Source organism: Pseudophryne corroboree, chromosome 5 (assembly GCF_028390025.1).
Source record: "Pseudophryne corroboree isolate aPseCor3 chromosome 5, aPseCor3.hap2, whole genome shotgun sequence".
Lineage (NCBI taxonomy): Eukaryota > Metazoa > Chordata > Amphibia > Anura > Myobatrachidae > Pseudophryne > Pseudophryne corroboree.
This window is the reverse complement of record NC_086448.1, coordinates 275459227-275476247: the sequence shown is the minus strand read 5'-3', so window position 1 is coordinate 275476247 and position 17021 is coordinate 275459227. Positions and strand designations below refer to the sequence as shown.

General features: G+C 41.6%; 1 long non-coding RNA gene across 1 annotated transcript in view; it reads right to left on the bottom strand.

Annotated features, from left to right (window-relative positions):
* The window catches only part of LOC134928985 (uncharacterized), a 127266-nt gene that overhangs the window by 317 nt on the left and 109928 nt on the right, over nt 1–17021 (bottom strand). The window lies entirely within an intron of this gene.

The window sequence follows — 17021 nt, the reverse complement described above, 5'->3', positions numbered from 1 at the left end:
TTCTGCTTCTCATTTATCTAGCACCTTCCAGAAGATAATACCTGGAATCTGATTGGTTGCTATGGGCAACATCCCATCTTAAATAGAACTCCTATCTTAGTAAATTTACCCCCATGTATGTAACACAACTGAGTGCAATTGTCAAAAATAGTTTTAATTTTTTTAGCAGTTTTTTCTCACATTAATTTATATTTGTACGTCTATGACCTATAGATCAAAAAGAAAAGTTCACTAAACCTAAAGTATATTTCACATATTTCAGTGCTGCCCTGTTTTCCATAGTTTTTGGACATAAATATTAGCAGATGCCTACAAGTAGGTAGGTGTGCAGTGGATGTTAGCAAAGAGGTTAGTCCACATGTTGATTCCAAACCAGAATAGGTTATATTGAAGATAACAGGATACAGGTGATAGAAGACAAACAGCAGTCAATAAGAAAAGGTGTCAATCTCTCTTGGGCTAAGAACTATACAGCCGTAGAATATTGTGATGCTCCAATAAGAGGCTTGGGAATATGCAGACCCATTATAGAGCCTTGTAAACAATATACACCAGCAGTCTAATCAGCCTGACCTTAAAGTCTGGTGACTTGGACATGTGATGTTATTATGACTGATGAGTCATTTACAATAACACTCAGTTAAGAGACAGCTTGTACTGTTTAACCATTTAACCACATGTCAATAATAAATTCTATATAGAACAATGGGTCTGCAGTAGCAAGAACTGGTAGACAACATTGAGGTACATTTTATTACTTCTGCTTACCGGGTCTTCTTTTAATATCTGTGGGAGCGAGCAAGCAATACTAGAGGAAGGGGTGCCCTATTCTGTTAGACATATAGGGCAAGATTCTGAGTCATACACAGTTACTGTAGGTAATGTTTTAGAACTGCAAATTACATTACACATGCGTCCTGATTGTTAGCTCTCAGAGATGCAAAATAGAACTGGACGTATGATGGTGCAAGTGGGCATCTATATATTAATGAAATCGCCCATGGCATTAGCATAAAGATACAGATGTGGTCGAGTCTGCGTGTGACTCAGTATCAGCCCCTTAGGGCTCTATGTATTAGTAAAAATAAAGAGCAAAGTATGGCACATATGATACTGAGATTAATTATTACTGTGCAACATGTTTCTTAACCTTGCTAAAATCCTTTGCAACCTTGTTAAAACAGTAATAGAGCCTATAGGATCTGGGTGACCTAACACATCTTTTTTTCCATTAGAAATTAGAGAAATAGCTCAATTTAATTATTTAAAATATATATATATTTTTTTCAAACAAATGGCAATGACATACAGTAACAGAAATACAGAAACAAAAGTACAAATAAGGGCAGGGGAAAGTACACATGGATGATGATGATGGTGATGTGTAGTTAACCAGGTGCATATGGTGCAGATGTGGAAGTGTACAAATCGCGATACAGTATGTGTTCAGCTCTTTTTATGTGTGCAAATTCACTATTTTTCCAATTATTTTTTACTAGAGTAATGTATGCTCATTTCCTTCCAAATCTGCATTGGTCCCTTTTTATGCTATTATACATGTACTTTTTTTATATTTTATTCTAACATGTTTTTATATGGTGATTAGTTTTAGCTAAAGGTTCTAGGAATGTCTACAAGTGCAAACAAAAAAACATACATTTATTAACACTACAATTATCTTTGGTCAATTCAAATTATCTAAATGCAAGGTGATACAATCATTTTTGGACAAGCTTATCTCTTCATCTGCTCAAATTTTTGTAAATATTTCAGTACCTTGGAGAACAGCATTATTCAGATTTCAATGAATGAACACATTGTGGCTGATGCTGACTTGAGTGTATGTTATGGGCCCTACACACTTGCCGACGTTTACGATTTGGATGATGGTCGATTTCAGTGATTAATGACCATCGTCCAAATTGGCTTGCTATGCAGAATGAGGGAAAACCAATGAGGAACAACTGCGGGGAAGCGCATCGTTGATCGTTGGTGCATACACACTGAGCGATATGAATGATTTATCGTTCATTACTGAACAAGATCATTCATATCGGCCGCGCACATATGCAAGTGTGTAGGGCCCATAAGTTTGGTGTGCGGTCAGCATACCGTTCGTCAGGATCCCGGCTGTCACAATACCAAAGCACCGGGATCCTGACTGGGTTACCATACCGCTGCCAGTATACCGGCAAGGTACAGATGGAGCCTTCGTTATCTTTTCTGGCTGAGGCTTTAGTCCCGATCATGCAAACGCAGCATGCCTGGGCGCAAGGAGCCTTGCCTAGTCATAGGGAGGTGTACAGGGCGTTTGGTGTCACCTTTAAATGTAATACCTGCAATCATCCACCAGATGTCACTTTTTAAAATCACCATTGTGCATGCGTGTGGTTTCCATTAAAATACAATACTGAACTACAGCGTAAGAACTACTTTACTGGTGTGTCTCATTATGCTACAATATGCTACAGTATGTCATACAGTATATTACAGTGTACAGACGCAAATACAGTAGTACAGCATATACAGATGCAAACAAACATGATAAAGCCACAGTATAGTCCATTGACGTTATGATTATGTAAGCGTCCAAGTCCCGAAATCAACACATAAAAATAGTAGTGTATACAGACACAAACGAACGTGTTACAGGTATGGTCTATTGATGTTTGGGATCCCGTAGCCATTATGGCATAATAAAAACGAATGGGTTAATGCATTTGTCATGCGGCGATGTGCCCGAGTGGTGAAGTGTGCAGCTTCCCATGCTTAGAGTTCCGGGTTCAATTCCCAAAGTGCGAATGCATGTTAATTTTTTCCTGACATTGTATTAAATTTTTATTTTTGTATATATTGTACATTCAATAGAAGTATGCACACAAGTTTTATATAAAGCAGGGCAAAGTTGCAGGAGCGTCGCTAAAATACACAGTAGCTATGAGAGTAAGCAAGCTCTATGCACCGTACGGTACACATACAATACTGTAGCAGGCCAGACTCAATTGAAATGGCTACCACCTGTGACCCCTTGCCTTGAGGAAGCCCTCAGCTATGGAGCGAGCAATGGATTAGGTTTTGCAAGTTACAGGGCAATGCTGAAAGAGCATCACAATACCCTAGCTAAAAATACACAGTAATGATAGGGATAAGCAAGCGAGCTCTATGCACCGTACGATACACCGGACTCGACCGCATACTAAGTTGACAAAATGGCTGCCGTCCATGACTCTTTCCTTGAGGAAGCCCTCAGCTATGGAGTGAGCGACGGCATAGGGTTTCCAGGCTACAGGGCAATGCTGAAGGAGCGTCTGAATCCCCTAGCTAAAATATACAGGGGCAATGAGGTCCCGTAAAATGATCAATAAAGAAATATAGTAAATACAGACGCAAAACAAGGTGTTTAAGCTACAGTATGGTCCATTAAAGTTAGGGATACAGTAAGTGGATACAGTAGGGATACAGTAAGTGAGTGGCCAAGTCACATAGCCATTAGGGCATAATATGAAACCAATGGCAAGGGATCACTGCTTACATTTAGACATGAGCTTGTGTATCTGTCATGAGGCATGTGCATGCCTTTTTTTCCTGACACTTTATTATTATTTTTTTCTATTGTAATATACTGTACTGTACTGTAACTTTACATTCAATATAAATACTGTATGCACACAGATTTTACATGAATCAGGGCAATGCGGCAGGATACAAAATACACAGCGACTATGGGTGGAGATAAGTGAGTCCTGTCACCATAAGCTGTCTGCTGTACTGTACAGTACAGTAGATTTACATCTGGGATGCATTTGTGTGTTTGTAATAAAAAAAAAAAAAATTACTGTACATTTAGTGTATACAGTATACCTCTAATACACATTTCCTGTCTTGTACATAACTGTACATGGAGCATTTTCTTTACTGATCATTTTTTTTTGCTTCACACTGTACACTGAACCTTCGCTCCTCCAGCTGTTGTTGAATGAACTACACATACCAGCATGCCTTGCTGCAGTTTTGTTATTTGGCTATGCTAAAACTGTTGCAGGGCATGCTGGGATGTGTAGTTCAACAACAGCAGGAGGACTGAGGGTTTTTCATACCTGATGTACAGTATTGAACAGTGTTTCTTTGGAAACTGAGTTACTGTACAGTATATTTATAGACCAGCCTACTGTACACCCAACAATTTAGTTTGCCATAATACAGTAGATTATGTTTAAAGTACCATATTAAAGAATGTGTGGTTTGAAGGAGAGGGAGGAGTCATGGATTGCTCAAAGACAGCTCACTTGGGGGCTAGAGGAGATAGTAGTGACACCAACAGATAATGAAATTGTGGGAGGTGAGGTTATGCGGGAGGGAGGGAAGATGATCAGCTCGGTCTTAGACATGTTAAGTTTAAGAAAGCGCTGGGACATCCAAGAAGAGATAGCAGAGAGACAGTTGGAGATACGAGTGAGTAAAGCGGGGGAGACATCCAGGGAGGAAAGGTAGATTTGAGTGTCATCAGCATAGAGATGATATTGGAAGTCAAAGAACTAATGAGTTTACCTAATGAGGATGTATAGAGAGCAAAAAGGAGAGGACCAAGGACAGAACCTTGGGGGACACCTACAGTTAGTGGAAGTGAGGAGGAGGTGGAGTCATGAGAGGTAGGAAGACAGCCAAGAGAGGGCAGTATCATGCAGACCAATGGAGTGAACAATTTGCAGAAGGAGAGGGTGATCCACGGTGTCAAAAGCAGCAGAGAGGTCAAGGAGAATAAGTAGAGAGTAGTGGCCCTTAGATTTGGCAGCATGGAGGTCATTGCAGACTTTTGTGAGGGCAGTTTCAGTGCAGTGGAGAGGATGGAAGCCAAACTTGAATGGGCAAGCAGTGAGTGTGAGGAAAGAAAGGAAGAAAGGTGGCTGTAGACAATACGCTCAAGGAGTTTGGAGGCAAAATGGAGGAGAGAGATGGGTCGGTAGTTGGAGAGAGTGTTTGGACCAAGGGCAGGTTTTTTAAGAATAGGAGAGACGAGTGCATGCTTGAAGGCAGAGGGGACAGTGCCTGATGAGAGGGAGAGATTGAGAAGGTGGGAAAGATGGGAACAGGCAGAAGGAGAGAGGTAGCGGAGGAGGTGAGATGGGATAGGGTAAAGTAGGTAGGTTGTGAGGGGACAGGAATGGATGAGGGCCATGACTTCCTCACCAGATACATGGGAGAAAGATGTCAGAGTTGGTGAGAGGGATGGGGAGGGGTGTTAAGGGATGGGAGAAGGCTAGTTGCTGAACAACAGGTTTCATTCAGTCCCAAGTAAAAGTTATTCTTATTTTCAGTGTTACAACAAACTGATTGGAGACCTATTAAGACTGGCAAATATGTAAGTGGTTGTACAATTAATGAGACTAAGTCTGTGACATTTTCCAGGGCTAAAAGGTATTCCGTCTCTAATTTGTCATTCATACTGTCGACACCAGAATGTTGACAGTTATGTTGACATGCATAGGTGTGTCCGTAGACATTTGAGAAGTGCCAGTTAATATATTCGGATGCGGGGCACCATCTAAGGTTACCATGGGCAGTGTGTCTGTAGTCTCTGGACAGAGATTATTATTATTATTATTAGCCTTTATTTATATGGTGCCACAAGGGTTCCGCAGAACCCAATTACAGAGTACATATGCACATTATCAAAACAGGAAAACAGTGACTTACAATATTAAGACGAATATAGGACAAGTACAGGGTAACTAAGCATAACTACACCAGTAGACGGCATAGAGATAAGTTTCAAGGTGGCCAAAAACCTGCGGGATTTGGGCAGTTGAGGATTATTAAAGTAAGAAAAGGAAGAGGGCCCTGCTCGTGAGAGCTTATATTCTAAAGGGGAGGGGCAGACAGAAAGGGATGACACAGATGGGGTAGACCAAGCATGGGACAGGGGGTTAGAATGAGATTTGGCTGGGTTTGGTAAAGAAGTGGGTCTTAAGAGCCCGTTTGAAGTTCTGTAGAGAGGTGAAGAGTCTGAGGGGGGAGGTAAAGAATTCCAGAGAATGGGAGCAGTACGTGAAAAATCTTGGAGATAGGAGTGGGAGGAAGTAATCAGAAGACAGGAGAGTCGGCGTGCATTAGCAGAGCGAAGAGTGAGTGTGAAAAGTTTGAATTGGATTCTGAAAGGGAAGGGGAGCCAGTGAAGGGCTTGTAGGAGAGGGGAGATGGATGTAATCCTTTTTCCTGCTGCTCCACTTCCTCGCTTCCCACAGCCCTTATCCACATGCCTGGGCCCGCTTCCCATCTTGCACCCAGCTCCAGTCCCTACAGTGTGTGGCTTGTTACTCTGTGCTGGCCCTTCCTGTGGGACCAGTCCTGCACCCTTCTCACCTACCACTTCATAAGTTCCTTCATCCCCTCTTCCCTCCTTGGACCCAATTTCCCCCCACCCCTCATTTGCAGTACCCCTTGACACCCCCCCCTATTTCCCAACGGGTTCAGCATAATATGTAATCCCTGTAAGAGGGAAGAGCCAAGTGTCATTACCTCAATGCATAACCTTAAACAGAGTTGGAGCAATGCATACATCCTCTGGATCATACATCCCATACCCGATGTCCAGAGACCGAGACAGCACACATAAAGAAATCAACAGTAGCGGTGCAGTGTCCAAAAGGAAGATATAAAGACACTCACTTTTATGAAACAGCATAAGGACCAGCACTTACGTTTAGTAGGGGATGTTTTATTGACAAAACATTAGTTTGTAATTCATAAGGTATCTATGTGATGGCGGCAGCATCTCAACAGCCGTTTCATCCATGTCCAAGTGGCTTTCCTCTGGGGCCCTGCAAAATGTGAGTGCTGGTCCGTATGCTTTTTCATAACAGTGAGTGTCTTTTTATATAGTCTTTATACAGACACATATATATATATATATATATATATATATATCTACTGTATATACAGATAGATAGATTTCCTGATTGCTTATTTTCATAGCACCACCAATTATGCAGCACTGTACAGAAAATGGGTGTGTATTATTACCTCTAGACTAAAAGCTCGACAGTCAATAGGTCGACCACTAATGGTCAACATGCATTAGGTCGACAGGGTCAAAAGGTCAACATTTGCTAGGTAGGCAGTAGAAAAGGTCGACAGCATCAAATGGTCGACATGAAAATCGTCGACACAAAAAAAGTAGATAATATTTTTTAATTTTTTGGGGGATGTTTTGTCACTTTTCTGCCACAAACAAACCTCATTAGAGTGCCACGTCCCCTTGCATGGCTCGCTTCAGTCACCATGTTTCGGGCAAGGTGCCTTGCTCTGCTACCGATGCGCAGGCACAGGTTACTATTCCCAATTGTAGTCCTCGCGGATGGTAAGTTAATTATCCCTTGACATGCACGACTGGGTATGTGGTTTACGTTCTGTCTTGCCCATGTGGACTTATCTACGTGGGCAAGACAGAACGCCAATTCAAGGAGCGTGTCACTGACCTAGGTTGGAGGTGTTGTAAACTCGGGGGTTCTCCTGATGGTAGGGGAGAGGAGCCACAGTTGGGTCGGAACAGGGATGGCTTAATATAGGTCTTCCTCATACAGGACTCTGACAGTAAAGCTTGGTGAAAATATTAAAGAACTTTATTGCAGGAAGAGAGCAACACAATGTCACATGGCAGAGAAGGAACGTATGGGGAAATGTCCAGGCCTATAGGAGAACTTGTAAGCAATGCTAAGGATTCCAGGAAAAGAAGTACTTGTGAGTGTTGGTACAAGATAATAATGACTGAAGAACTTGTAAGTGATGTTTTTAAAGATACTGGTGATTTGAAGAACTGGTGAATGGTGGTTAAAGACTCTGACGATTTGAAATACTTGTGAGCGGTGGTTAAAGACACTGATGATTTGTAGAACTTGAGAACGGTGGTTAAAGACACTGATGATTTGTAGAACTTGAGAACGGTGGTTAAAGACACTGATGATTTGTAGAGCTTGTGAACGGTGGTTAAAGACACTGATGATTTGTAGAGCTTGTGAACGGTAGTTAAAGACACTGACGATTTGTATGACTTGAGAGCGGTGATTAAAGACACTGATGATTTGTAGAACTTGAGAGCGGTGGTTAAAGACACTGGCAACTTGCAAACCTTGGGAGCGGTGGTTAAAGACACTGATGATTTGTATGACTTGAGAGCGGTGATTAAAGACACTGATGATTTGTAGAACTTGAGAGCGGTGATTAAAGACACTGATGATTTGTAGAACTTGAGAGCGGTGATTAGCCCGCAGCACATGCTGACTCCAAGAAGCACTGGTGACTGGATTGCAGAGAAACACACCAGCCACAGTATATGCTGAACTGTGCAGCAACTGGCACCTGGAAGTGCTGGAGACACTGGGGTACGACTGCAAAGAGATACGTCGGGAACAAGAGCACTGGCATCCATGTCAGGGGAAAAGACGATACTCAGGTGCCGAGGCTCTGCCCGGCGTCTGACTTTGAATCTCGCGCCTCTGCTGGATTGGCGGAACAGTCCGATGACGTCGCCTGCTCCCCGCCCACGTGATGCCGGGTGTCATGGCGGCGCCTCTGCCCCGGGGAACCGCTGGGAGCCGCGCCAGCTAGATGCCGGAGCCCGTGGACCCCCGAAGGCGGAGGCCGCAACACAGACCAGCAGGCACGCAGGGGTAAGCGCGGTGAACGCCGCCTATGGCGTGTGACAGAGCGCATGGCGCTCGCACAGATTTGCTATTAGAACAGCATTAGAGACGAGTCATAGCGACCAACCCATGGCACGCCACTGCCTCCAAGCGAAACATAGTATTGCTAGCATCAGGTCTAAGATAATAGATCATATACCTTACGATATACGAGGTGGTAATAGGGGTCAAAAACTCCTACGCTTGGAGAGTAGATGGATATTCCAGTTGGACGCATTGGCACCTAAAGGTCTCAATGAAAAGTTAGGATTGCAATGCTTTCTATGAGTCAGTTTTACAGCCCTTGATATAAAATTTATAACATCAAAAAAATTCCTGCGGGTATTATAAGCTCTAATTTAGCGTACGAGTCAGCACTAAGCAAGTTAAATTATCTCAAAAAGGAGATTCATTTTTTCTAAAATGACAGAAGAGCTTTTAGAAAAGGGTTTTTGTCTTGAATATCCTTTTTAGAGAATAGCAATTATGACTGTTGTTGTATAGATACTATTAGAATTTTAAAATAGAAAAAGTAACATTTAAGAGCTACATTGGGTTGGTACTTTTTGCCTTATGTATTAATATGATTCACAAGAAAGTTTTTTAACATGTTTGAATTGTAGTAAGAAGACGTATGGTTGCTATGGCAACCACACACAGAACCTCGATCTCCGCTGGCGGACGCGGCCCAATGACGTCACCGGCGCATCGAAGTGGCGTCAAGGCAGCACGAGCACCGGGACGGACGCGGGAAGTGGACGCACAGCGGAATCGTCTTAGGTAATCACTGGGTTTGCACAGGGGGGTATATATTTGTATGTATGCACATTACACTTGTTATCCTGACGACGGGACAGGTTCCCGAAACGTTGAAATAAAAACACTGATTATTCTACTAAAGAAAGTATGGGAGTGCCGCCATTTCGTTTGGTGCATTGGAGACAATCTCATGGAGGGCACCCCAAGCAAGTAAAGCAGGCGCCTTTCAGCGAATGCCGGGTGATTTGGAAGATATGTTGAGGGAGTGTGGAGTGGCACCTCTGACACCCTCTACCAAGGCACCCAAAGCCACATTGTTATAATACCAAACAGGAGCTAACCTTGGTGATGGATTTATCACAACACTTTTTATCTTTCACTATTTTAAAGGCATAGTTCCACCCATGTAGACACAGCAGCAAGTCTAAGGACATCATTGCAGTTTTTTATCTGTGGATGACGATACCAAGTAAACCGTATGACAGGCTTAATTAAATAGCCATTATGTCGCAGCAGGCGGGCCCAGATGTGGGAGCGGCACAGGAATGATTAGTTATGGATACACAGGAACAATTCAGTTTCACTGATTCAGAGGCTGAAAATATCCTTTTTAAAGGCAAGTTCAGTGAGGACACGGGGGATACATCTAATGAAGATCTATTTAAAGAAATACTACGCATGAAACAACGCGAGCTTGATTACCACTACCATGGATTAACCCTATCAGAATACTATAGGGAGAAACTCATCCCCCGAGGGTTTCGTATTCGAAACATGCCCACCATTGGCAGGTATAGTGTTCCATTTTGTCGCAAGTGGATCGCGATATTAAATAAATGTTCCATGGACTTGATATTATTAGTAGTGGAAGAATCCACCAAGGAATTGAATGCAGTAAAGGAGAAAATTGCACAGTTTGAAATTAAGAATAACCAAATCCTCACCGCTGATACAAGTCATAATTGGTTGGAACAACTGTCTACCCAGGTGGAGCAATATAAAAAAGATCTCATAAAATTTTAAAAAGAAAAATTGATCAAAGTACGGCATGATTATTCAACACACCAAGTTTATGCTTGGCTAAATACCACCAATTCCACGGGGAAGGGAAGAGGTACATTTAAACAAAGAAGACGAGCACAATCATATAAATTTCGGGAGGATTCGAGTACATCCCAAAGTGAAACCGATCAAAGACCTACCACATCTACAGACGCACTTCACCCTTTAGGGGTAACTACGAGGGCAGCTATAAAAAATCCCACAGGAAGAGGATGCGGCGGGGCGGGCAAAACTCGAGGCAACAACGCCAAAAAGCCTCCGCGAAGGAAGTGAATGTGGTCTTTAATTACTCTTCCACCCCTTTGTCCCCTTTAGAGAAGCGAGTTTTATCAAAAGGTCTTACCTATGTTCCTACCACTAAGCATGATCCATTCCAGTGGAAAATAGACATGTATAAATTGACAAGAACTTTGAAAATCAAGGAACATTTTGGTAAGGATAACAACAATCAATCATTAAGACATAATAAGGATGATGGTGTCCCACAACAGTTAAAACGTATATTATCACGTATAATATAAAAAAGATCTCATAAAATTTTAAAAAGAAAAATTGATCAAAGTACGGCATGATTATTCAACACACCAAGTTTATGCTTGGCTAAATACCACCAATTCCACGGGGAAGGGAAGAGGTACATTTAAACAAAGAAGACGAGCACAATCATATAAATTTCGGGAGGATTCGAGTACATCCCAAAGTGAAACCGATCAAAGACCTACCACATCTACAGACGCACTTCACCCTTTAGGGGTAACTACGAGGGCAGCTATAAAAAATCCCACAGGAAGAGGATGCGGCGGGGCGGGCAAAACTCGAGGCAACAACGCCAAAAAGCCTCAGCGAAGGAAGTGAATGTGGTCTTTAATTACTCTTCCACCCCTTTGTCCCCTTTAGAGAAGCGAGTTTTATCAAAAGGTCTTACCTATGTTCCTACCACTAAGCATGATCCATTCCAGTGGAAAATAGACATGTATAAATTGACAAGAACTTTGAAAATCAAGGAACATTTTGGTAAGGATAACAACAATCAATCATTAAGACATAATAAGGATGATGGTGTCCCACAAGAGTTAAAACGTATATTATCACGTTCTAAATTCGAACCAATTAGCTATAATTCTTCAATAAAGAGTTTTACATGAAACATGGAACAGCAAGGGTCAAAAAATCAATATATGAAACCCTACAAGAACAACTTAACTAAAGAAGAACTGGGAGCCATCAAGGATCTTAGTGATAGAAGGGACATAGTCATACGAAAAGCTGACAAGGGGGGTTCAGTAGTTGTGCAAGATTTGACAGCATATGACACAGAATGTATGCGACAGCTCAACGATAGTTCTACATATCAGGAATTAGAGTGTGATCCAATTTGGACTTCAAACGAGAACTGGACTCAGTATTACTTACAGCTGAGAAGGAGGGATCTATAACAGTAGAATTGAGACAAGCATTAATGGTGGAATTCCCAGTGACTCCATTATTCTATACTGTACCAAAAGAACATAAGAATGTGGAAGCCCCCGGGCAAACCTATAACATCTGCCTGGGGATCTTTATTTCAACCCACGTCAATTTATCTAGACAGTTTGTTGAATCCATGCATACAAACTACTGCTTCTTATTTGAAGGATACAACAGATTTGTTGATTAAATTAGGAGAAATGGATCATCCACCAACAGGGATAACACTATGCAGTGCTGATGTCAACAGTCTCTATACCTGCATACCACACAGCGATGGTATAGAGGCTGTCAAACAATTGATTACAGACAACCCTGCATATGTGGGACCACCCGTAGAGTTATTTGTTAAGTTACTTACATTAATTCTTACTAGAAATTATTTTATCTATAGGGGTAAATATTATTTACAAAAGGCAGGCTGTGCGATGGGGTCCAATGTGGCCCCATCGTACGCCAATGCCTATATGGTCATGGTGGAGAGGAACATCTTCTACAGCAATCCTCAAGTCGTTGAGAATTTGAGATTATACCTCAGATTCATAGACGACTTGTTAATTATATGGTCTGGCCCCAAGGAACTACTACTACAGTTAATAGATTCCCATAATGCCACAAAACATCCAATACAATTAACTTATGAGGTCAGTAATGAGAAAATACATTTTCTGGATGTAAACATCCAGCTTTTACCTCTAGGTTTAAAGACATCCATTTATGTTAAGGAGACTGATAGAAATTCTATTCTCCTACACGACAGTCATCACCCCCTGCCGTCTAGAAAGGGATTACCTTACTCTCAAATGTTGAGAGTGAGGAGAATTACCAGTGACCCCGACCAGACTCAGATAGATTTAACTAAAATGGTGGATAAATCTGAAGAAAGAAGTTATGATAGAACTACTCTTCAACAGATTAAAGAAAAAGTCCTTAAAATACAGAGAGAAGAAACTCTCAAACAAAAAATAACATCAGGCTTGTCAGATAAAATAATTCCCTGGGTCAATAGGTATACAGATTTTAGTGGGACAACACAAAAGCTAGTTAGACGTTATTGGCCTTTGGTTAACACAGATAAGGATCTCCCATTATTAAGGGATAGTAAGATAATGCCTAGCTATACTAGGGGGACTAATTTGGCAGACAAATTGATAAAAAGAGACACAACTAAATTACATCAAACAAAAATAGAACATTTTCTAACACACAAACCAGGGTGTTATAGGGGTTTGGGCTGTGTTACTTGTCGATCCATGAACACTGGCAATTTTTTCACCCACCCCCTACTCGGGGAAGAAATATACAATTAATTATCCCTTGACATGCACGACTGGGTATGTGGTTTGCGTTCTGTCTTGCCCATGTGGACTTATCTACGTGGGCAAGACAGAACACCAATTCAAGGAGCGCATGGCGCTTCACAGATTTGCTATTAGAACAGCATTAGAGACGGGTCATAGCGACCAACCCATGGCACGCCACTGCCTCCAAGCGAAACATAGTAGTGCTAGCATCCATCAGGTCTAAGATAATAGATCATATACCTTACGATATACGAGGTGGTAATAGGGGTCAAAAACTCCTACGCTTGGAGAGTAGATGGATATTCCAGTTGGACGCATTGGCACCTAAAGGTCTCAATGAAAAGTTAGGATTGCAATGCTTTCTATGAGTCAGTTTTACAGCCCTTGATATAAAATTTATAACATCAAAAAAATTCCTGCGGGTATTATAAGCTCTAATTTAGCATACGAGTCAGCACTAAGCGAGTTAAGTTATCTCAAAAAGGAGATTAAATTTTTCTAAAATGACAGAAGAGCTTTTAGAAAAGGGTTTTTGTCTTGAATATCCTTTTCAGAGAATAGCAATTATGACTGTTGTTGTATAGATACTATTAGAATTTTAAAATAGAAAAAGTAACATTTAAGAGCTACATTGGGTTGGTACTTTTTGCCTTATGTATTAATATGATTCACAAGAAAGTTTTTTAACATGTTTGAATTGTAGTAAGAAGACGTATGGTTGCTATGGCAACCACACACAGAACTCGATCTCCGCTGGCGGACGTGGCCCAATGGCGTCACCGGCGCATCGAAGCGGTGTCAAGGCAGCATGAGCACCGGGACGGACGCGGGAAGTGGACGCACAGCGGAATCGTCTTAGGTAATCACTGGGTTTGCACAGGGGGGTATATATTTGTATGTATGCACATTACACTTGTTATCCTGACGACGGGACAGGTTCCCGAAACGTTGAAATAAAAATACTGATTATTCTACTAAAGAAAGTCTGGGAGTGCTGCCATTTCGTTTGGTGTATTGGAGACAATCTCATGGAGGGCACCCCAAGCAAGTAAAGCAGGCGCCTTTCAGCGAGTGCCGGGTGATTTGGAAGATATATATATATATATATATATCTACTGTATATACAGATAGATAGATTTCCCGATTGCTTATTTTCATAGCACCACCAATTATGCAGCACTGTACAGAAAATGGGTGTGTATTATTACCTCTAGACTAAAAGCTCGATAGTCAATAGGTTGACTAATGGTCAACATGCATTAGGTTGACAGGGTCAAAAGGTCAACATTTGCTAGGTAGGCAGTAGAAAAGGTCGACAGCATCAAATGGTCGACATAGAAATCGTCGACACAAAACAGTAGATAACATTTTTTTATTTTTTGGGGGGTGTTTTGTCACTTTTCTGCCACAAACAAACCTCATTAGAGTGCCACGTCCCCTTGCATGGCTCGCTTCAGTCATCATGTTTCGGGCAAGGTGCCTTGCTCTGCTACCGATGCGCAGGCACAGGTTACTATTCCCAATTGTAGTCCACGCGGATGGTAGAGTATAAAAAAATTGAAAAAACAAACAAACAAAAAACTTATTTCGACCAGATGTGTGTCAACCTTTTACATGTCGGCCTTTTGACTCTGTCGATTTTTTAACCCTGTAAACCATTAGTGGACCACCTATTGACTGTAGACCTTTTTAGCGTAGATCTATAGACCAGATACTATAGAAAATATTCATCAGTCATACTGTATTATTGACATTGCAGCATTGGAGCTTACAGTATAAATTCCTTAACAAAAACACCCAGTATTTTTTTAGAGTGCGGGAAGAACTGGAATAACCATAGGAAACTTACCCACACATGGTGAGAACAGTGGTGAAAAATCATATCTGTACTGTAAAATAATATGTTCAATTGACAAAGGTATGTAATCTCTTTATTGGTAATTTATCCACCTTTAAACTTTTGTGGCTTTACAAATGTTAAAGACCAAAGAGTCTAATGTGAACATAATGGGTCTCATTTATGGTGGGATGTATCAAAGTGAAAAATACCGTAAATCCTCAGAAAACTGGCATTTTGTGAGGTTTACGGCATCACATATGGATCTTCATATGTGAGAAAAGGGTCTGGAGATATCTGCTGTGGTCCCGCAACACAGCAGTCCATGTAGGACTCTTCGGGGCTGCGATTTGCCCCGATGCAGCAAGCTCTGAACAGCATAACTTTCCAGAACTTGTACGCGAGAGGCGGAGCTAACTCCATCAATAGACAGTGCTGGTCATAGAGGCCTATGGGATTCTTTATCTCTATGCAAAAAAATCCCTAGTGAGGGATCCTGAACACTTGACATCAAGTAAGATACTACCCAGAGCATCATTTAATAATTAATAATAATTATTATATTGATATATAGCACTCTTTCTCCAACAGGATGCTCCTGGAGGCTGCAGGCTGCAGGCTACAGGATGCTCCAGGTATCTCTGCAGCAGCACTACTATCTGCATTGTGCATTGGGTAGCGAAGGTGCAGCCTCCAGTTACGGCCCTGGATCCCTCTCCGTTCCCTGTGGTGGCTGCACCTGCACATTTTAAACCAAGGGGCATAAACTGCAGAAGTCTATGCATTAACAAGGTACTGTAAGCCTGCATACTGGCGATTGAAAATGCCAGTATGTAGGCAAATAATCACAGTTTATTTGTGATTAATGATACAGTACATCTCCCCCTTAGAGTTGTGTCACATGTATCTGAAGATGTCCGACTCAAAATGCAAAAATATTTCCATGTCAGACAAATGTCAGGGGTACAGATGCTGCTGATTAAACCCAATAATAGCATAGAATACTGTCTTGACAGTGTTATCCATAAATAGTCACATTTTACATTATGTATAAAATGTCATTAAAAATCAACACCTGTAAAATACGTAGTTTATTGCTTTAGAATTCCCGAAATCCTCTTTCTGGCAATGGTGTGAATAGAAATGGCAAATAATAAATCTAAATAGACATCAGCAAAGGTTGCATAATATAGTTTGTGATGCTATAATTGAAGTGTCTGTTGGAAGGGTCAAAATCGACAAACCCAATCAGAAGTGGCTAGATACGGGTAGTGCTGCTGGTGGCATCATCATCATCACCACCACCACCACCACTGTGTACAGTAGATTTACACCAGTCTTGCGGTACTCACAAAATAGATTCCTCCAAAGAGAATATGTGGGGATGCAACAGAGGAAAGTGCTATAAATTTGTACACGTCAGTACTAGGGGGGGGGGGGGGGGGGCATAAGTAATTCTGTGTGAGAGAAAACTATCCTTTTTTACCAACTGAATTATTAGAAGGTAAGATTTAACAAATGGAAGGACACCTAAAAAAGGAATATTAATTTTCAATATTATATATGAAAATGTTCTCTATACTAGAGATGAGCGGGTTCGGTTCTCGGAGAACCGAACCCCCCCGAACTCCACGTGTCAAACACGGGTCCGAGCCAGGCTCGGTTGTTCCCGCATGACTCGGAAAACCCGAACGAGGCATAACATCATCATCCCGCTGTCGGATTCTCGCGTGATTCAGATTCAATATAAAGAGCCGCGCGTCGTTGCCATTTTCACTCGTGCATTGTAGAGGGTACAGAGAGGATGTGGCTACGTTCTCTCAGTGTCAAATATCAGTATCAGTGCTTATTGCTGCTCAGTAATACTAGTACAGTGTCTCTCTTGTGCTGCATCTTGCTGCTGTAGGGTGCTCT